At 40.6% G+C, this 22,304-nt stretch overlaps 1 protein-coding gene across 4 annotated transcripts in view; it reads right to left on the bottom strand.

The window, feature by feature from the left end:
- dido1 (death inducer-obliterator 1) overlaps positions 1–22,304 on the bottom strand; it is an 86,030-nt gene that overhangs the window by 56,227 nt on the left and 7,499 nt on the right. For all 4 annotated transcript variants that reach the window (XM_034167236.1, XM_034167235.1, XM_034167237.1 and 1 more), the window contains exon 2: positions 14,006–14,094. The gene's annotated coding sequence lies outside the window, so the exon portion shown is untranslated. The remainder of the gene's footprint in view (positions 1–14,005; positions 14,095–22,304) is intronic.

Genomic DNA, 22,304 nt, shown 5'->3' on the forward strand with positions numbered 1-22,304 from the left:
CAACAAAGATAAGTAGGAGGAGTCCTTCAGCTTGACGGCATCCCTTACTTCAGGTGTCCACCACCGGGTTCGGGGATTGCTGCCGCGACAGGCACCAGAGTCCTTGCGACCGCAGCTACGAGCGGCCGCATTGACAATGGAGGTGGAGAACATGGTCCACTCAGACTCCATGTCTCCAACCTCCCCCGGGATCTGGGAGAAGCTCTCCCGGAGGTGGGAGTTGAAGACCTCCCTGACAGAGGGTTCCGCCAGTCGTTCCCAGGAGACCCTCACAATACGTTTGGGCCTACCAGGTCTGACCGGCTTCCTCCCTTCCCAGCAGCTCCAACTCACCACCAGCTCTGCCCCTCTCTTCATCCGAGTGTCCGAGACACGTGGCCGAAGATCAGATGATACGACTACAAAGTCGATCATCGACATCCGGCTCAGTGTGTCCTGGTGCCACGTGTACTTATGGACACCCTTGTGATCGAACATGGTGTTCGTGATGGACAAACTGTGACTAGCACAGAAGTCCAACAACTGAACACCACTCGGGTTCAGATCGGGGAGGCCGTGCTTCCCGATCACGTCCCTCCAGGTCTCACTGTCGCCGCCCACGTGGGCATTGAAATCCACCAGGAGAACAATGGAGTCCCCAGTCGGAGCTCTATCTAGTACCCCTCCCAGGGACTCCAAGAAGGTCGGGTACTCTGCACTCCCGCTCGGCCCATAGGCCGAGACAACGGTGAGAGACGTGTCCCCAACCCGAAGGCATAGGGACGCGACCCTCTCGTTCACTGGAGTGAACTCCAACACATGGCAACTGAGCTGGGGAGCAATAAGCAATGCGACCCCAGCTCTCCGCCTCTCCCCGTGGGCAACGCCAGAAAAATGAAAAGTCCAGCCCCTCTCCAGGAGTTGGGTACCAGAGCCCAAGCTGTGTGTGGAGGTGAGCCCGACTATCTCTAGTCGGTATCTCTCAACCTCCCGCACAAGCTCAGGCTCCTTCCCCTCCCAGCGAGGTGACATTCCACGTCCCAACAGCCAGGGGCTGTAAGCATGGACCAGGCCGCCGGGCCACCCACCCTCGACCGCCACCCAATCCTCTCTGCACCCGACCCCCATGGCCCCCTCTGCAGGTGGTGAACCCAAAGGAGGGCGGGCCCATGTCGCTATATCGGGCTGAGCCTGGCCGGGCCTCATGGGTTAAGGCCCGACCACCAGGCGCTCGTGCGCGAGCCCCGACCCCAGGCCTGGCTCCAGGGTGGGGCCCCGGCTCCGCCATACCGGTCGACGTCTCAGTCCTTGATTTTTTTTTTACTGGTCACTAAGGGCAGTTCAGAACCTCCAATTTTTTAAACGCAGTCCAAAAAAAGACACTCCTGCACAGTCCAGCTGGTGTGCGCATCCGTGCATCAGGCTGCACTTCACCTGTGTTATAGAGTCATTAAATGCAGCAGGTCTGCGTGTGCACCCAACTCTTTTTTTTTTTGTCACAGACACCAATGAAGTGGCCGCTTTATACACCTGCACCTGTGTGGATCACACCCCCACCCCCCAAAAAACGATCTACAAACCCAAACCCCATCCATAACCAGAACAGCTAGAACTGAACCAAGGGTTCCTGGACAATCGCCTCTGCACCTCTTCTGGCTGTCTTTATTTCTTCCACGGCTTAAAGTCATTTCAACACCGGTGATTCAACTTTTAACTTTGTGGTTGTCCATTACTGTCTGCAAAACGCTCTTTCGCGCGCTCGTGTTCTGCATAAATGCTCATCTTCATTTTGACACTGGTGATCCAACTTTTAACTTTGTGTTTGTCTGTTATTGTTTGCAAAATGCCACTTTTGTGCACTCGCATTCTGCGTAAATGCTCGTCTTAAGTGCGAGTCATTGCGCTAGTAATAATATAATAATAAGAATGATAATATTAAAGCAAACAGAGCTCTGGTATCGGATCGTAAAAGTATCGGTATTGGCAGAGATCCAAATTCAGGTATCGGGACCAGAAGTGAAAAATTGTGGATCGGAGCATCTTTATATATGATGCCACAAGCTGTAGACACCAATCTTTGGCCATTTTGCAGCACCTCTCAAGCTACATCAGCTTGGATGGGGAGCGCCAGTGCACAGTCATTTTCAGATCTCTCCAGATCAGATTCAGGTGTGGGCTCTAGCTGGGCCACTCAAGGACATTCACAGAGTTGTCCTGAAGTCACTCCTTTGATATCTTGGTTGTGTGCTTAGGGTCACTGTCCTGCTGAAAAATTAACTGTCTCCCCAGTTTGAGGTCAAAAGCGCTTTGGAGCAGGTTTTCATCCAGGATGTCTCTGTACATTGCTGCATTCATCTTTCCCTCAATCCTGACTAATCTCCCAGTTCCTGCCGCTGAAAAACATTCCCACAGCATGATGCTGCCACCACCATACTTCACTGTAGGGGATGGTACCTGGTTTCTTCTAAACATGACACCTGGCATTCACGCCAAGGAGTTCAATCCTTGTCTCACAAGACCAGAGAATTTTGTTTCTCATGGTCCGAGAGTCCTTCGGGTGCTTTTTGACAAAATCAAGGCAGGCTTAAGGTCACATTGTCCACCAGATTACATCTAAATTCCTTTTAAATATTCTGATAATTGTGGACTTCATTTTAAATACAACCCTTTTCATTCAGCGTATTTTTAATTTGCTACTTCAGAAAGTTTCTTCAGTTTCTCCCTTTTTCACTCAGGGTCACCACAGCACATAAGATATGGATCCGCATGTGTTCATTTGACAAGTTTCACACTGGGTGCCCTTCCTGATGCAACTCCCCATTACATGGCGAACCAGAAACCTGCTGATCTGGAAACACAGACACTAACCACTTGGCCAAAACGCTGCTCAAATTACAACTCTGAAAATATGCACCAATTCCTTGATGACATAGAAATCTCTGCAGTTGATACTTTAAAAGCAGTAGACGATGTTCCTCTTAACCTGGAAGAGGTTTTAACCTCAATTAAATTGTTACAGTCAGGCAAATTCCCTGGCCCTGATGGATTCCCTTCTGATTTTTATAAGACGTTTCATAAGAAATTAGCCCTGTTACTTCTGTCAGTTTACTTCTGGACTTCCTGTGCTTCTCATCGATCCATTAGCCTCCTTAATGTAGATGTGAAAATTTTGGCCACACTGTTAGCATCCCGTATAGACGGAATCCTTCCTTCTATGATATGAAATGAATAGACTGGTTTTATCAAAGGAAGGCATTTGTTTTTTTAGTATATACACCCTTTTCAATATACTGTACTCCAAACACAATAGTAATCTAGTATAGTAATTTCACTGGATGCAGAAAAAGTATGATAGACAGGAATGAGAGTACCTTTTCAGAGTCCTAAAGAAATTTGGTTTTGGCGATAGATTTATTTCTTGGCTTTGTCTCTTGTATACTTCCCCCCAGCTTCTGTCTGTACTAATAATGTAAAATCTGACTATTTTACTCTGTCACACAGTACATGTAAAGGTTTTCCCCTCTCCCCTTTACTTTTTGCTTTAGTAACAGAGCCACTTTCAATAAGCCTCAGAACCTCTTCTTTGCTCCAGGATGTGACTTGTGAGAGTACAGAACATAGGGTTGCTCTGTATGCTGATGATTTGTGTTCATATGTCACAATTCAACTAGTTACCTGAGGCCATCAAATATGGCCATCAGGTATTACGAAGACACTGTGTCCGTCCATCTGTCTGTGTACAGCATAAGTCCAGTCGTATTACTGCCAGTCTTCAAATTCAAAGGGAACATTCTTGGACACAGACCTTTGACAAGTTCAAAGATGACTAAGCTTTACCTATTTTAAGAGGTTAAAAAGTCGCTTTTTTTAAGGGTTGGGAGTGACAGCCAATCAGAGTAGAGTGGCACCATGACATTACTGGCTGGTCTAGGTAGCTGCAAATGCAATTTCTTTTGTGTGTAAAAATATGTTTCTCATATATTGTGTAAAAGCTAGCGAGAAATAAACCCTTCTAAAACTGAAAATGCTGTTTTGGAACCTGGTAACACATCTGAAGTGCTTTACAAGACATTTCACTGAAGCTAGTGTGGTGATGCCACAGGCTGGTCTAGCTAGCTGCAAACTGTTTTGTGTGTAAATATAACCTCATTGTCAGATATTATGTAAACGCCAGCAAGAAATAAACCCTTCTAAAACTGAAAATTCTGTTTTTGTAACCCGATAACACCTCTGGAGTGATTTCCAAGACATTTTGCAGACGTCAGCGTGTACGCTAACTTTCGCTAACTCAAACCTAACTGTTGTCAAAAGTTCATGCATGTGTACATTCACACTTTCCTGCAGACACTGTTAAAACAAATGTTTATGACTGAGAGGCTTTTTTAAAAATGTACAATTTGCATGTAAGACAAAAAGATCTTAATTAATGTAAATGTAAATATATATAGACAAACATACATACATGTACATATACATACTAGGGCTGCAGCTATCAATTATTTTAGTAATCAAGTATTCTATTTTTTATTCTGCCTATTAACTGAGTAACCGAATAAAAAGTTGCATTTTTAACAACACCAACAGTCCAGGGTTCTCCCTAAGCAATGGCACAATGTCGCTGCGTCGCTGCGTCATCACGGAGATTGTAAAATTTAGTGTATCCCTGTTTTCCTGGGTAATCATTTATTTGTTTATTTATTTTAAGTTTTGGATCTTTCCTGGTGTCAGGAGGTCAGCCAAAGTCTTGACATTTTGCTGAAATGGTGATGGGATGTGGCTGTTTTTTTGTTTTCCTCAACTTGTAAAATTTAACCATTTTAAGTTTTTTTTTTTTTTTTAAGATTGGTGAACTGGGTCCCTGCGTGATTTTCTTTTAAAATCCCCCTTTCTCTGTGATGCAGCCAGTGCATTTCAGCTGGAGGTTGAACATGCAAGCCTCGCAGTCATTTATTATTATTATTATTTTAGTTGAGTTACCGTGTTTGTGAAGCGTTGAGTGTTTCCCAAAAAAGCAAAACACTCAGTGCGAGTCTGAGCAAAACATGGAAGAGTGGACTTCGTCGAGAGACTGACTGTCAGTGTGACCGGGGACGGAGCTGTGACTCGCCCGGTGTGAGGACAGTGCTGAGCCACTGAAACTGGGCAGACAGAGGCAGCCACTGCCTGCCAGCGCGAATAGCCACTCTGATGATCAGTTTGGACTGTTTTTTTCCGACAAGGCTTTATTTCACTCTGTCGCACGTTGGAACGCTGTAGCTATTGTGGTAATTTGATTAGTGTTTTCACGGCTTATGCAGCATGCTCTAATCTTCTTCTGTTTGTTTGTCTGGGAACGTTACAACCCTAACACACACACACACACACACACACACACACACACACACACACACACACACACACACACACACACACACACACACACACACACACACACACACGCGCTTTGCACTGGGACAACAATTAAACAATAGAAAATTATAAGTAAGACAATATTCCCAAGCAGAGGGTCACCCCTTTGAGTCTGGTCTGCTTGAGGTTTCATCCTCAAATCATCAGAGGGAGTTTTTCTTTACCACTGTTGCCTATGTGCTTGCTCTAGGAGTTAAGGTTAGACCTTACTTGTGTGAAGCGCCTTGTGGCAACTTTGTTGTGATTTGGAGCTGGGTAATTCTACCAAAAAGATAACATGGCAGGTAAAATTTCAAAATGTAAATATGACATCAAATACCACTTGGTTATGTCCTTTGGGTACCCAAGTGCGAGAACATGGATTTCTACCAGTTCGGTCGACCTTACGTTTTTGGCTGCACATCACATTTTTGCCCCAACAAAACGGCAACTTTCAAGCCCAAAATACAGTTTTTCTTCCTCATTGCATTACACAAGTCCTGAGCTTACTACAGAATTTATAGCTATTTTCTGTTTGGATTCTTCTTAGAGTACTGAATGCAACATATTAATTTCAAAAGTAAGCCTTGTGTTTTTTAGCCTGGGCGACGAAAATGAGGTAGTCCTTCTCTGTAACGTGATTAACAAAAAATGATGAACTTCTCCCTAGTTTGACAGTGCTGTTAGATATGACAGCCAGATTCCTGTATTCATCTCTTCCACGCTCAATTACTATATTCATGAAGCAAAATCAGATAAACCCCTAATAGCCTTTGAGCAAAAGTGCTGCAAAATCTGTAACGTGAGTAACACTCCATCACTGAACCACTAAGTTACTCTGTCAGTCAACTAATTATTGTTTTAAGATATACAACCCCTGGCAAAAATTATGGAATCACCAGCCTCAGAGAATGTTCATTAAGTTGTATAATTTTGTAGAAAGAAAGCAGATCACAGACATGACATAAAACTAAAGTCATTTCAAATGGCAACTTTCTGGCTTTAAGAAACACTAAGAAATCAGGAAAAAAAAAAATTGCGGCAGTCAAGTAACGGTTACTTTTTTAGACCAAGCAGAGGGAAAAAAAATATGGAATCACTCAATTCTGAGGAAAAATTATGGAATCATGAAAAACAAAAGAACGCTCCAACACATCACTAGTATTTTGTTGCACCACCTCCGGCTTTTATAACAGCTTGCAGTCTCTGAGGCATGGACTTAATGAGTGACAAACAGTAGTCTTCATCAATCTGGCTCCAACCTTCTCTGATTGCTGTTGCCAGATCAGCTTTGCAGGTTGGAGCCTTGTCATGGACCATTTTCTTCAACTTCCAAAGATTTTCAATTGGATTAAGATCCGGACTATTTGCAGGCCATGACATTGACCCTATGTGTCTTTTTGCAAGGAATGTTTTCAGTTTTTGCTCTATGGCAAGATGCATTATCATCTTGAAAAATGATTTCATCATCCCCAAACATCCTTTCAATTGATGGGATAAGAAAAGTGTCCAAAATATCAACATAAACTTGTGCATTTATTGATGATGTAATGACAGCCATCTCCCCAGTGCCTTTACCTGACATGCAACCCCATATCATCAATGACTGTGGAAATTTACATGTTCTCTTCAGGCAGTCATCTTTATAAATCTCATTGGAACGGCACCAAACAAAAGTTCCAGCATCATCACCTTGCCCAATGCAGATTCGAGATTCATCATTGAATATGACTTTCATCCAGTCATCTACAGTCCACAATTGCTTTTCCTTAGACCACTGTAACCTTGTTTTTTTCTGTTTAGGTGTTAATGATGGCTTTCATTTAGCTTTTCTGTATGTAAATCCCTTTTCCTTTAGGCGGTTTCTTACAGTTCGGTCACAGACGTTGACTCCAGTTTCCTCCCATTCGTTCCTCATTTGTTTTGTTGTGCATTTTCGATTTTTGAGACATATTGCTTTAAGTTTTCTGTCTTGACGCTTTGATGTCTTCCTCGGTCTACCAGTATGTTTGCCTTTAACAACCTTCCCATGTTTGCATTTGGTCCAGAGTTTAGACACAGCTGACAGTGAACAACCAACATCTTTTGCAACATTGCGTGATGATTTACCCTCTTTTAAGCGTTTGATAATCCTCTCCTTTGTTTCAACTGACATCTCTCGTGTTGGAGCTATGATTCATGTCAGTCCACTTGGTGCAACAGCTCTCCAAGGTGTGATCACTCCTTTTTAGATGCAGACTAACGAGGAGATCTGATTTGATGAAGGTGTTAGTTTTGGGGATGAAAATTTACAGGGTGATTCCATAATTTATTCCTCAGAATTGAGTGAGTCCATATTTTTTTCCCTCTGCTTGGTCTAAAAAAGTAACCGTTACTGACTGCCACAATTTTTTTTTCCTGATTTCTTATAGTGTTTCTTAAAGCCAGAAAGTTGCCATTTGAAATGACTTTAGTTTTGTGTCATGTCTGTGATCTGCTTTTTTTCTACAAAATTAAACAACTGAATGAACATCCTCTGAGGCCGGTGATTCCACAATTATTGCCAGGGGTTGTAGGTGGCAGCCAATTAGCTATTGTTTTAACTTTGAGATATAGGTGGGAAGTTGTTTTCCCACAATAGATGGTACATGTCATTTCCTGTATGGAGAGAGAATCAAATCTGATTTGTCATGCACTAACAAATTTGAATCCAGCAACAAACAGGTAGGTAGGTTTTTATTAAAAATGCATGTTGAAAGAAATGAAGTTAAAATGAATTGTCAGCATCTGATTAACCCCACCAACAGTCATCTGAGGGGTTATTTTGACCTGCGTTTTTCTGTCTGTCTGTGTGTGTACAAAATCTCTCAAGCGATGCCAGACCCATGCTTGCTATTGAACATGAATAGGAAGTCATATATGGGCTTTCAAAATATACCATCGCATTTGACCTTGGGTTACCCTGAATGTCACAATCAAGGTCACGCAATCTTTGATCACAATGACATATAGACTCATGATTACTATTGAAACTTTGGTAAAATAAACGTAGTGACTTACTAATTGCTTACTCGCCAGTCTTCACTTCAAAAACTTGACAACACAAGGTTTAGGTTTTAATGCACTGCAGTATTCTTGGTGAACATGTAACGCAAGCAGTGCTTAATTTGTAAAGTGGGCGGTCCCGGAGCACAGAGGATGGGTGGCTCCTGTGCAGGAAAAAAAAAAGAAGGGTGGGGGGGGCTTGCGAACAATGCTGTGCGTCACACTTAAACTGCACACCCACACAAACACACACACACACCTTCACAAATGACACTAACACCCTGCCTTTTCCTCAAAAATTACTACATTTATGTTTGCTGTCTGTCTCTGTACTTTTCTGCCACTTTTGCGCTCTTTTTCATACTTTTCCCTCGTTTCAAAAGTCACCGAACGCACTTTACCGTAATATATGCAACATATAGCATACTGTTGGAGAGCACGGGTTCCTGACTTGCTGTCAGTGTTGAAATTTTTCAGATTGAGGGCTTACATGAGAACTTACGGTAATGAGAATCAGCGGCGCGCTAGTGTGAAACTTCCGTGATTTTCCTCTGCATTATGACATCACAGGCTATGTTTACCGTAATACACCATATATCATTGGAAAGCCCTTGGTGTTAGCTTTACAATGCCCTTTGAATCATTCGGATTGGACAAACTATGGCAGAGTTAGGGTAAAAAAAAAATACGCATATGGAAAATATGGCATGGGCACCATCGCCGTAGATAAAGGGATAAATAGCTGGTGGAGCCAACGTCAGAGGTTCTGGAGCGCGCTCCGGCTTGCCCCCCCTCAAATTAAGCCCTGAACGCGAGTAACATGACTTTTATTCTTTTAATGTCTATAAAGAGAAATGTTAGCCTGTTCCAATTTGTTTGTTCTTCTGGAGAGGTTATTAATAAAGGTTTGAACTATAATAGATCATTTTGCTCCGTCCTCTGTAGTTTAACAAGAAATTGAAAGCAAACTTAAGTTAAAAAAGCCATGTGATTTTTGTGTAACGTGAGTAATGGTGACAAAATGTGCCTTCAAGGACAGTGAAGAAAGGTTTTTTCCTCATGTTGTGTTATATGGATGTAGAGACTGGTGTTTAGCATTTACATTGAAAAAAATACGACTGCTCAGTCCAATCATAAAAGAGGGGAACACCTTTATTCAAGCATCTGTTGCTTTAAATGTAAAGTGAGTAACACAGGAATTGCCCAGCTATATAAATGAAAATAAACTGAAGTTGAAATATTCCTGTTGTACTTGCCTCTCTTAAAACATGCTGTCAATTTCAACTTCACTTCAAATGTTTCTACTTCTGCACTTGGCCTGTTATGTAATTATCATCTCTTTCCTCCTTCCTTCTTAGACACTGCAGCTCATCAATGGGATAAGAAGGGCACTGAATGTTCCCATGATCTTTTTAAGGATAATACCTTTTTGAAATTTTACTGATATGTCTTCTTTATCTCATTTATTTCAGGTTTTTTTCTTCTGGAAATTAGATAGTGCTTCAACTATTTTTACAACGTTCCCCCCCTCAGCCCCCTAAACATCCTTGGGTTGTCCTCTTTGAACATATGCCCCATAAGAAAGCTCTTACATCACATATAGAATCTTGGCGCACCTTGTGTTGTGCGCCACTGTTTGAATGGTTGTGTTTTATAAATTTGAGTTCATTGATTAATTTTGCACGCTTTCTTGGTATTTGTCCTCGTGTGTGTGTGTGTGTATATATATATATATATATATATATAAATAAAATTTATGCAGCTGCAAGTCAGCATCATGCAATGATGTGCGTGACAGTTTAAAGTTCTCAGTCTCTGGATTATGCTTTATTATGGACTAATTTGACCCTGAAGATTTTCTTTTTACAATCATTACCTCCAAATCAAAGGTAAGATGAACAATTTCCTCTTTTATCGACTATGTGCTGTAAATTTGCGGACTTTTCTGATCCATTTGTAATCAGCGCACACTGTAAAAACCATTATTATATGATGGCAGATGAAGGACTGATTTAACATTTGCACATCAGGCTTCAGGTCCCAGTCTGAATACAGTTTGAAAAAAATTAACGGTCAGACTTTTAATCACAGAAATGATTCCAGTCCCACTTTACTCAAATATGCGAGTGTCAGAACGATGAATTTTAATTTGTACCTCTGCACATCCAGACTGCTCTGGGTTTTTAATGAAAATGCATTGCGATCGGACAAGACATTTTATCCGATGATGAGCGAGATGACTAACGAATTAGTTACAGTAAGGAGGCACTGAGCATCTACGGGAATCCTGAATCGGGACCTGCACCTCATTTATTGAACGGGTCAAAATTTCCTGATTTTTTTTTTCTGCAAAATGCATTTGATCCATTATCAAACTGTAAATGGCATGTGGTGAAAGCAGCAAACTTTGCTGCTTTCACTGTGCAGCCTGCAGCAGCCTGACGTGCACCTCAGGCTGCAGGTCCGAGTCGGAGCACGGTGTGAAAAAAATAAACGGCCGGGCTTTTAATCACGGAAGTGACTCCGGTCCCACATGCGAGGGGTTTAATGGAAATACACTGCGATCAGACGGGACATTTTATCCGATGTGAACGAAAAGTCTGTTGTACAAAATCCGTTATATACAATGTTTATTACATGGAAAACAATACAAAAACTTTGGGACTTTTTTTGTCCGGTGACTGTGAATATCTGGTTTATACGATGACAGTTTTGGTGAGTTTTACTGTACATGGGACTGAACTTTTTCTTCTGTTCGGATCTGAAAGTAGTCTTCTGTGTCTATTTGTGCCTCCAAATGCACAACAACCTGGCATTTTCAGCGAAAAAAAAAAAAAAAAAAAAAAGGGTATTGATAAGATTTCATCGATAGATGCAATTATCAATTCCACTTAACCTGATTCCTTATCGATACCTCTTGTGAATTTTCTGTGTACTAAAAGTAGGCTTTACAGGTTTTCTATGTCAACAACATTTTAAATTGGTCACTATATCCTTAATCTCTGGACATAAAAACTGTAGTTTTTGTCAAAAGCATTTCCTTTCAGACATTTTGGCATGAATGTCACTTCATACCTCTGAGATGAGCTCAGCCGGCTGCTGCACATTAGTGCAGGACGTCTCATTTTGGGAGAGGAGAGAAAAAAAAAAAAAAAAAAACATGTTTTGACTGATTGCAGTTTTTTGTATTACAACATTTGGAAAGAGGTGTCAGCTGATTTAAACAGCATTTCCCTTTGAAGTTGTTCAGTCAAACTGGACTCTGCCAAGTCAAGTTAGAATGATAGAGTGCACAGTTTTTGGAGCTGTGTGAACAGAATGGAGGACGATTCTCGTTACTTTCTTGCAACAAGACAAGAGTCCCAGTTAGTGACTTTAATACGCACTAAAGTGACTCACAACTGACATATTCAGGGATGAAAGTGGTGAACAAAAAAAGCTGTAACCCAAAACCACCCCCCTCCCCCACAAACACCACCCACACAAAAATTTTTTAATTCTAGAAGCTCTGAAATGCAATCTGGGACTATTCCAGACAATAAACTGCAGTGAGTGCAGCATCCATTTTAGTGGAGGAAAAAAAAAAAAAAAAAAAAAAAAAGAACTTTCCTTATTCAAATTCATTCCAGTAGTATTATGCTCTTACAAGGATGCAGCAGTTTTCTAGCTTGGCAGATTTCTGGAAGAAATCACTGAAGAAATTAATACTGAAAATATGGTTTGACCAAACAAATTGTCATTAAACTTACAACGGACGAAGTGTAAGTGTAATGCCGCGTTCACACCAGGCGCAACACAAGTGAAGCGATTTTGAGCGATTGGCATGTTTGTGACGCGATATTGCATCGCCCTCCTCCCCAAGTTGAAAAATCTGAACTTTTTCGTCATGTCGCGCCACGATGACCAATCAGGGACTGGATATGTAGTGACAGAGATGTCTGGAGTTTGACTGAGTTGGATGTGAACATGTCCTGTCTCTGGTAGCCAGCCTGTGAGCAGGACTTATGTCCCTTTTGTCCTTTATTTCACCATTATGACAGAGTTTGGGGGAAGAGTGAGGAGCAGCCATGTAGCAGGGGCAGCGGAGTTTTTTTCTTTTTCACTTTCGCGCGCAATCGAATCATCCGTGAAGATTATTTTATTTATTAACTACACAGATGTATAATAAAGTAAATGGTGACTGGTTTCTAAACACAATTATGACAGTTGTTTTGAGGAAGAGCGAGGAGCAGCCCCACAGCAAGCAGCGGAGTTTCTTTTGTTTACATGTGCGCGCGTGAACAGGACAGGAGGTCCTCAAACTGGGTCCTGCAGAGGTGGAAGGACCGCTGAAAGTGGCCGTCATCCAGACGCAGCTCCTGCAGCAAATAATGATATTCCCCGAATTGGGAACGTCTCATGACGTTTGTCAGCTTTCCACAACAACTCGCTCCATGTGATCAAGGTTTGTCATGTTAACTTGACTGACAACCGGAGCCGGCGAGCGGAAAGGAAGCTCCTCCTATTTGATGACGCACTGGGGCAAATTTTCGCAGCGAAAGCAGAGCGACACACCGGGCGATGGTGGCGCATCCGTCGCCATGCGACCGATGCGAATTTGTGGCGTCTGGTCGCGCCCGGTGTGAACGCAGCATAAAAGTCACTAGGTGTTCACAGGAAACATTTATTTCTATATTTATTTATTTATTTATGTTCATTGGATTTATCTTTTCTGTTGCATTTTGTTTTATCAAGTTCTTTGTCTCTTTCTCTAAAATTGTATTGTAGCATTATTAGTTATTCTTACCATTACTGTTGTTGCTATTATTAATATATAACTAAATTAAAAAAAATTACAATTTGTAATACATTTGACTCATGACAACAAACGCTGAGCCATTAATTATTATACAGAAAAAAAAATGCACAAATGTGCTGAGATGCGAACAGCTTAATGCTAATTTTAATATTGAAAACGCCATAGACATGCTAACGCGTTAGCATCGGTACCATTTTTAAAGTTATAAAATATATCTATCAACTGTTTCAGAAGACCATAACAGGTCGGTTTAGCATAAAAAATGTAAATATTACTCAGACATATGCTTGTTAGGGTTTAGCTGGGAAAAATTAAGATAAAGTGAAATAAAATAAAGAACCAATGCAGCAGATCGAAGCACTGTTTCACTGAATCGAAGTTCAAAGCAAAGCCGTGCTGTAGAAACAGTTGATTACAGAACCAGGGTCTGTAATCAACAGAGAAATGATCATTTTCCTGACAAACGGCCCCAAAAACAACAGCCGCTCTGAAGGACCGACAAGGGAATCGTTAAGCAAAAAGGCTATTGATGTCGATGGAGCGAATCATTTCTTAACGATACCCGAAAAGAACCGGTTCCCGATACCCATCCCTGCATGTGACTAATTTTTTTCGACTTCTCATGTCATTACTCGCTCCATCAAGGCGCACTGGTGTTAACTCCCAACCGAGAAGTGCTGACTGACTGCCCCAAAATGCTATTTCCCAATGGTTTCAGCATTTAAAGTGGAGGAGGGAAAAACAAAGTGCAATTTGACATTTTTTTCTATGACAATAACACCTAGCTTATAATGCATGGCGATAAAGCGTACTCACCCACTGCCAGAACCAAGCTTCTCTCCAATCTGCTACTCCTCTCCTCCCATGTGCCTGAAAAGGGGCTGTAGTGACGTCACGGTGCCTCTCTGAAAAGTTGAGATTTTAAACTTAAAAGCGCTCTAAATGGGCACAATAAAAGCAATCTGATTAAGGGGGGGGGACAAAACACCAATAGCTGTGGTGTTTTTGTTTTCGTTCTAACTGAAACTGCATGCATTCGGTTGTTTTGGAACATTAACACAAAATTCTCATTTTCACTAGACATTCCAAAAGTTCCACTAAGTTATTACAATAAACCTCTTAACACTGAATTTTTATTGGAAAACATTTTTCATTGTGTGTCTAATGAAGGTGCTTATGTGAATCCTAAAATTGTTTTTTCTTCAGACATTACAATGTTCCAGCAAGCCTGATTTACTTGAGCGCCACACCCTACTTTCCGTGCCCTGCCCAAATTCAGCCCGTTATCAGTTTTCTCAACCGTTACACGCCAAGCCAGAGGATTAGCAGTTCCGTAATTATGGATTTTGCCAGAAGTAGAACTGTGACTGTATTAGGGCTGCACAATTAACTGCATCACACCATCAGACAGTAATTATGTAATTGCAAGGCTCGCCATTAACGCTTGTCCACTTGACAATGGCCAGTGACCCCCCACCCCCCGACTCATGCACCATGCTCCTCTCGTCGAACATGGCAAGTACATTTTCAGGCCCATCTATAACTAAATCTTGTCAAAAATCTGCATGTTTCAGTGATATTCTTGGGGCTACTAAAAGTGGGGTTTGCTTTTTTTTTTTTTTTTTTTTTTTTGATTGATCTGTGTAAGATGAAACCTGTTGCTCTCAATCCAGGCACATTTCCTTTCTTCTCTCATCTTATGTGTGTATGTTTTAAAAGTACATTACCACACTAGTTAGTTTCTTCAGATCCCCCCACCCCCCCCCCCCCTTTTTTTTTTTTTTTTTTTTTTTTTTACTTTTTACTCAGGGGTAACCACAGCAGATGCCCTTCCTGACAACTGCACATTACATGTAGAATGGGCAGGGGTGACCCTGAACCAGGAATCTTCTCTGGAAACAAGCACTAACGGCTTGGCCAGCACCCGTGTAAAAGTACAATACCACAACACTTTGCATAAAATACAAAACATCTCTATTTTATAATTCACACATTTCAGCAGTCTACAGCACAGTGCCAATGGAAAAATAATGTGCAACCCTCCTACACTGAGAACTTTATAAAAAATATAACGCAATGCGAAAATACCCTTAGCTGTATACGCAGAAATATGTTGTATGTGTTCATCAGACATATGTAGGTACTTGCAAAAAAATAAAAAAAATCATGAGAATCCGAGTCGGTGACCTGGGAAGCACCTGATGACCCTATCTTAACATAGGTCAAAGATAGCCATCACTGAACTTGTCCACGGTCTTTGACTCAAGAATGCTTCCTGTGAATTTGAAAACCCTGGCAGTAATAGGAATGGAGTTATGCTGAGCAGAGAGACAGACTGATGGACACAATGAAATAAAATAAAGTAAATCACTTTTTAAAACTGTACATTTCATTCTTCAGTTATGTCAGGTGTGTTTCTGACAGACTGCACATGCAATGTAAAGTTCTTTACATTGTACACAGTCCATGTGTTTTATTCCTCTATATGTGGGCATAGCCAGAGTAAGAAAAGGGTTAATGAGGCAAAAAGCCTTCCTGATATCTTTATCCTGAATAGCAGAGATATAGAGGAACATTATAAAACAAGTTTCACTGAAATCCATAGGTGGCGCATCGAGATATGGCCAAATGAAAATCGCCAAATATAGCGTTTTTAACAAAGACCGCCACCTATGCAAAAGCGCCATAACTAAGCCACCGCCATTTATGCAAATTTGGGAAGAACTTGTCCCAGTGTATCCAAATACACATAAATGAGCAAGGCCTATTCAGGGCGCAGACCCTGGGAGGGTCCCAAATGTAGCCCAAAATGCCAAAAGTTATGACTTGAAGTGCCACCTATAGGCAGCACCCTCAGTTAGCCATGAAAAATATAACGCTAAATGGGAGAACTCCATCCATACATTCATATACCATAAGATCAATGAGGCTTACTGAGGGCGCACAAAGATATTCAAAGGTCAAAATCCACATTTTGACTATGTCACTGTTTTGGCCCCTTTAACCCCTACCCTAAAAAGGGCCATAATTTTCCTCCCAAATGGTATATTTGGCTAAAAAGTTTTTTTGTCCGTTTGGACAATACAACTTCCCCTAACTTCAGTGGCCTACTGAAACATGATATATCACCACCCATTTGAAAGTTACAGATTCCGGCTCTTAAATATTTATATATGGTGTCTTTTGTCAAGGTTGAATTGCAGATATGAATGAATGAATGAATCAACCAGACTTATGTACACATTTTTCATGCTGTTGTATTTGCGTAAAAATAAGTGTCCAAGGTTCATTATAATGTTAATCAAGAAATCATTTCATCTTAAACAACAGATACGTCATGGTTTTAATTCACAGATAAACGTCAAAAATTTCTAAAGAAACTTTTTATTATGTGAAATTATTTTTATTTCAAGTTTTCTAATGTAAGAAACTTTTTTTTAACTTCAAAATTATAGTAATCACAAATTATCCACGTTTGTCTTCCATGTTTTGGCCTGATATCTCAGTTGTTTTGGCTTTAAAGTAAGGCTGTGACAAAAATTAAAACTTTGGCTTTACTTCACAAAATTTGGCCCTCAAAATGCAGGATATCGTTTCAGAATACAGATTTAAAAATTTTCCTGAGAGAGGTGCCCCCAGACCCTCCTGCAGCGCTCATCAAGCGGCTACAACCTCTGGCAAAAATTATGGAATCGCCGGCCTCAGAGGATGTTCATTCAGTTGTTTAATTTTGTAGAAAAAAAGCAGATCACAGACATGACACAAAACTAAAGTCATTTCAAATGGCAACTATCTGACTTTAAGAAACACTATAAGAAATCAGGAAAAAAAAATTGTGGCAGGAACTGTTATTTTTTTCCCTCTGCTTGGTCTAAAAAAGTATGGAATCACTCAATTCTGAGGAAAAAATTATGGAATCATGAAAAACAAAAGAACGCTCCAACACATCACTAGTATTTTGTTGCACCACCTCTTGCTTTTATAACAGCTTGCAGTCTCTAAGGCATGGACTTAATGAGTGACAAACAGTACTCTTCATCAATCTGGCTCCAACTTTCTCTGATTGCTGTTGCCAGATCAGCTTTGCAGGTTGGAGCCTTGTCATGGACCATTTTCTTCAACTTCCACCAAAGATTTTCAATTGGATTAAGATCCGGACTATTTGCATGACATTGACCCTATGTGTCTTTTTGCAAGGAATGTTTTCACAGTTTTTGCTCTATGGCAAGATGCATTATCATCTTGAAAAATGATATCATCCCCAAACATCTTTTCAATTGATGGGATAAGAAAAGTGTCCAAAATATCAACGTAAACTTGTGCATTTATTTAAATTAACATGTTCTCTTCAGGCAGTCATCTTTACAAATCTCATTGGAACGGCACCAAACAAAAGTTCCAGCATCATCACCTTGTCCAATGCAGATTCGAGATTCATCACTGAATATGACTTTCATCCAGTCATCTACAGTCCACGATTGCTTTTCCTTAGCCCATTGTAACCTTGTTTTTTTCTGTTTAGGTGTTGATGGCTTTCGTTTAGCTTTTCTGTATGTAAATCCCATTTCCTTTAGGTGGTTTCTTACAGTTCGGTCACAGACGTTGACTCCAGTTTCCTCCCATTCGTTCTCATTTGTTTTGTTGTGCATTTTTGATTTTTGAGACATATTGCTTTAAGTTTTCTGTCTTGATGCTTTGATGTCTTCCTCGGTCTACCAGTATGTTTGCCTTTAACAACCTTCCCATGTTTGTATTTGGTCCAGAGTTTAGACACAGCTGACAGTGAACAACCAACATCTTTTGCAACATTGCATGATGATTTACCCTATTTTAAGCGTTTGATAATCCTCTCATTTGTTTCAACTGACATCTCTCGTGTTGGAGCTATGATTCATGTCAGTCCACTTGGTGCAACAACTCTCCAAGGTGTGATCACTCTTTAGATGCAGACTAACGAGCAGATGTGATTTGATGCAGGTGTAAGTTTTGGGGATGAAAATTTACAGGGTGATTCCATAATTTTTTCCTCAGAATTGACTGAGTCCATATTTTTTCCCTCTGCTTGGTCTAAAAAAGTAGCCGTTACTGACTGCCACAATTTTTTTTTCCTGATTTCTTATAGTGTTTCTTAAAGCCAGAAAGTTGCCATTTGAAATGACTTTAGTTTTGTGTCATGTCTGTGATCTGCTCTTTTTCTACAAAATTAAACAACTGAATGAACATCCTCCGAGGGCGGTGATTCCATAATTTTTGCCAGGGGTTGTATGCCGCACTACGTTCTTCCCTACGCTGTGAAAAAAAAAAATCCTTGTGAGAACCCGGATCTGTTCTGATGTGGTGAGCAGCATGGTAGTGAAGCAACTATCCAGAGTAGCACAGCTGCTGCGATTTTACATATTTATGCTTTGTTTTCCTTCAAAATCTGGGCAAGTCATTTGGCTGTGTTCATGAAAAGCCAACAGCAGCTAAAGCAGGGAACCGCAGCATATCTCCCCCTTTGAAAAAAGGCAATCTCCTTAAGAGGACAGCAAGAGATAAAGGCGCGGTTAAAATTTTCTTAGCCATCAATCAGGGAGTGCTTTCCACATGAATACAAAAATTCTCCATTCTTCCCGCTTGGACTGTGCAGGCCAGGGGCCTATTCAGACAGAAAATAACAGAACATCCCCCTACGCAACACCCTTTAGTCTTGTTTCTAGTATAAAATATTTCAAACCAGCGTTGTGTCCTGGTTGTAAATATTTTATACTAGAAACACCGACATTTGGCACTGACTGCTCGGCGACTGTGTTTTGAAATGTCTCCAGTGCTGCTGTGAGCTGCTCTGCTCTAGCTGGCTGCAGGAACACACCTTCCCCCACCGTCACCCAGCAGCAGCTCACACCAGCACTGGTGACGTTTCAAAACACAGAAATGCTTCCTGGATCGGAAGAGTCTTCATGTTGTATTGGGAATTTCTGATCTGTGATTTATGCTGGTATCGGAACCCGATACAGATATTAGATCAGATTGTCTGCACCCCTAGTTTTTAGCATAAAGATTGTAGCCAAACACGTGTCCCAATACTCATTCATCACTCATCTTCAACCGCTTACTCCAGTTAAGGGCCATGGGGGACTGGAGCCTATCCCAGCAGTCATAGGGTGTGAGGGAGGGGACAGGACGCCAGTATGTAGCAGGGCCACATATAGACATACACATACCTACGGACAATAGAAAGCTTTCAATCCACCTAACCCGCATGTCTTTGGATGTGAGAGAAAGCCAGAGCACCCCGAGGGAACCCACACAGACACGGGGAGAACATGCAAACTCCACAGGTGGGTATCAATCCCATGACCATCTTGCTGTGAGGCAACAGTGCTAACCACTAATCCACTGTGCTGCCTTGTGTTCCAATACATTTCAATTTAGTTGATCAACACACACACACACACACACACATTTAGACCTAGTTTCTCAACATCATTAGGCTGAATAAAGCTAGAATCAAGATCCAATCTGTCTGAATTCCATACATGGAAACCTAGGTCACAGCCTGGAATTTCGTACACATCAGGAAGACTTCAGTTCCTTATCAAGCCTCAGCCTGGTGAATTGCCTTTGCCAAACTTCTGCATCCAACGCCTTCACATATACTGAACCACCAACCAAAAATTTCGTACATTGCAAGAATTGACAATGATGTTGTCTTTCAAATGTTAACACTGCCATTATGTGGACAGCCAAGGTTGCATGCATGACATTTTCAGCATCCCTGAATTCTCCTATATCTGGTGAAATAAATCTATTGTGCACTGTTCCTGCTCGATCAATACTAAAAAAAATAAAATAAAAATAATTTCAAAGTTCCATTTTGAATAACCTTATCTTAAACCACTATATGGAAAGTTTAAAAGAAAATGACTGCATTTATATCAATGATAAATGTGGGCCATGGGGGGGGGGGGAAAAAAAAGAAACTCTTTGGTAAGGGTCAAAGGCCCCAAGCCCCTGGCAGGGGTCTGGGGGTTCTTCCCCAGGGGAGAAAAAAAAATAAAATAAAATTTCAGATGCATTCTGGTGCATTTTCAAATATATTTATGAAAAACCTACATTTTTTATTCGTTCAGGTCCATTTTTCCACCCGTCTTTTCACACAACTTGTATTGTGCTACCACCCTTTAATCCAAAAAACACACTGTGGTTCAGAAAAACACAGTAAAGGAAATGACCAATAAATAAATAATTATAATGATTCTCAGTGTCAACTCAAATGGATTAATAGGAGTCTTTATGGCATCAACTTGTTCAACCTTCCTTCACCACTGAGTTTTCCTAGTTTTGCAGGAGCTTTGGAGGTATTATCCGTTTTCAAATTCTTGGCCACCTTAAAATCCTTACAAATGTGTTTACTTCAAGACTAATTTCTGATTACTGTACATTCTGAAGTTAAACTTTTCTTACATTAGAAAACCTGTAATTAAAATAGTTTTAATGAAAAAAGATTTAGAAATCTTTAATGTTCATCTGAAAATTAAAACCATAACTTAGCTGTTGTTGAGAAAATTTATAGATTAACATAAGGAACCTTGGGCATTTATTTTTAAACAAATAAAACAGCATGAAAAGTAATGTGTACATCTTTCAAAGGGATCTCCTGTAAATTTTTTTTTTTGGTATAAGTTTAATTTTAAGTGGTAAATAAAACTAATATTTATAGATGTTTTCAAATTTAGCATTTTCTATTAATAGTAATCGCGCAAAATATATCTGCTAAAAAATAATCACCACTACAGGCACTGCATTCAAACTGGTAGTGCAACATAAGCGTGTGGTAGTGTTTACACTGCAGCAGTAAGGCGTTAACTCTGAGCGACTTTCCCTTCTTACACGGATGCCAAACAGAGCAATTACTTTTTTAGATTTTATTTTAGTGTGTTGATGGGATGTTATAAATGCTGATGTCATGTGAATGACTGTTTAACTTTTAAAATAACTCAATGTTCTTGTTGTGGAACAAAAACTCCAGCGTTCTCTAGTTAAGACTAAAAACACAGGACTTCTCTTAGAACGCTACATTTCTTCAGCCCTGACAAGCAACTATTTTCAGGCGTCGTCCACAATCAGGACGTGTTATGTGGATTAGTTTTCATCAGGCTGTAATGACAAATCCGGCTGAAATGGTATAAGAGGTAAGAGACTTTGGTTGTAGCTCAGCCCTGTGTTTACACACTTACGGTCGTAAATAACACTGGCACTGCAGTATCTTTCAGCAAGTCTTTTGGTTTTGAATGCATTCTTAGTGCGACAAGTGAGAAATTGTGTGCAGCATCTATAAGTGAGTGAGTTAGACAACAGCCAGCCACATGCACCCAAACACAGAGGCTGGGACAGTCACATTGATCACACCTAAACTTTGTGAAACTTTTGTCAGTCCGCCTTATGGAATTCTCCCTCTGTTGCACATAGAACCACAGTAAATAGAATACATTAAGGTGGGAGCTTTGGTCAACCACATGCTTTTGTCAAAATTTTAGCAATCAGATGCATTCCTTAATAGTTTATTTTACAGATTTATTATTAAAAACAAAAAAAACTCATAAGAAAGGTGGGAAATGTGTGTTTTTAGTATATTTTATCAGATAAAATGATTATTTTTAAGCTGGCCCCTCAAAGCTTGGTAGATTCATTCATTCAGCAAAATGTTGAAATGTTTCTGATGTGAGACAAGAAATATATTACTTAAAATATAAAGAAATATGAGACAGTGCTGTGCTATTTTCTTTGATTACTTGATAGTTAAAAAAAAAAAAATTTAAAGGGAGGTGATGGTCTAGTGGTTAAGCGCTGGGCTTGAGACCAGAGGATTCTTGGTTCAAATCCCAGCCTGACCGGAAAAATCACAAAGGGCCCTTGAGTAAGGTCCTTAATCTTCTAGTTGCTCCAGGTGTGTAGTGAGCACCTTGTATGGCAGCACCCTCAAACCGGGGTGAATGTGAGGCATTAGTGTGTAAAGGTCTTTGAGTGCCTGATGCAGATGGAAGAGCACTATATAAATGCAATCCACTTATATATAAAAAAAAAAGAAAAATCTAGTTCATTTACAGTTGAAATTTTTCTTGTAGTTACGACA

This window comes from Thalassophryne amazonica, chromosome 3 (genome assembly GCF_902500255.1).
Source record: "Thalassophryne amazonica chromosome 3, fThaAma1.1, whole genome shotgun sequence".
In the NCBI taxonomy this organism is placed as follows: Eukaryota; Metazoa; Chordata; class Actinopteri; order Batrachoidiformes; family Batrachoididae; genus Thalassophryne; species Thalassophryne amazonica.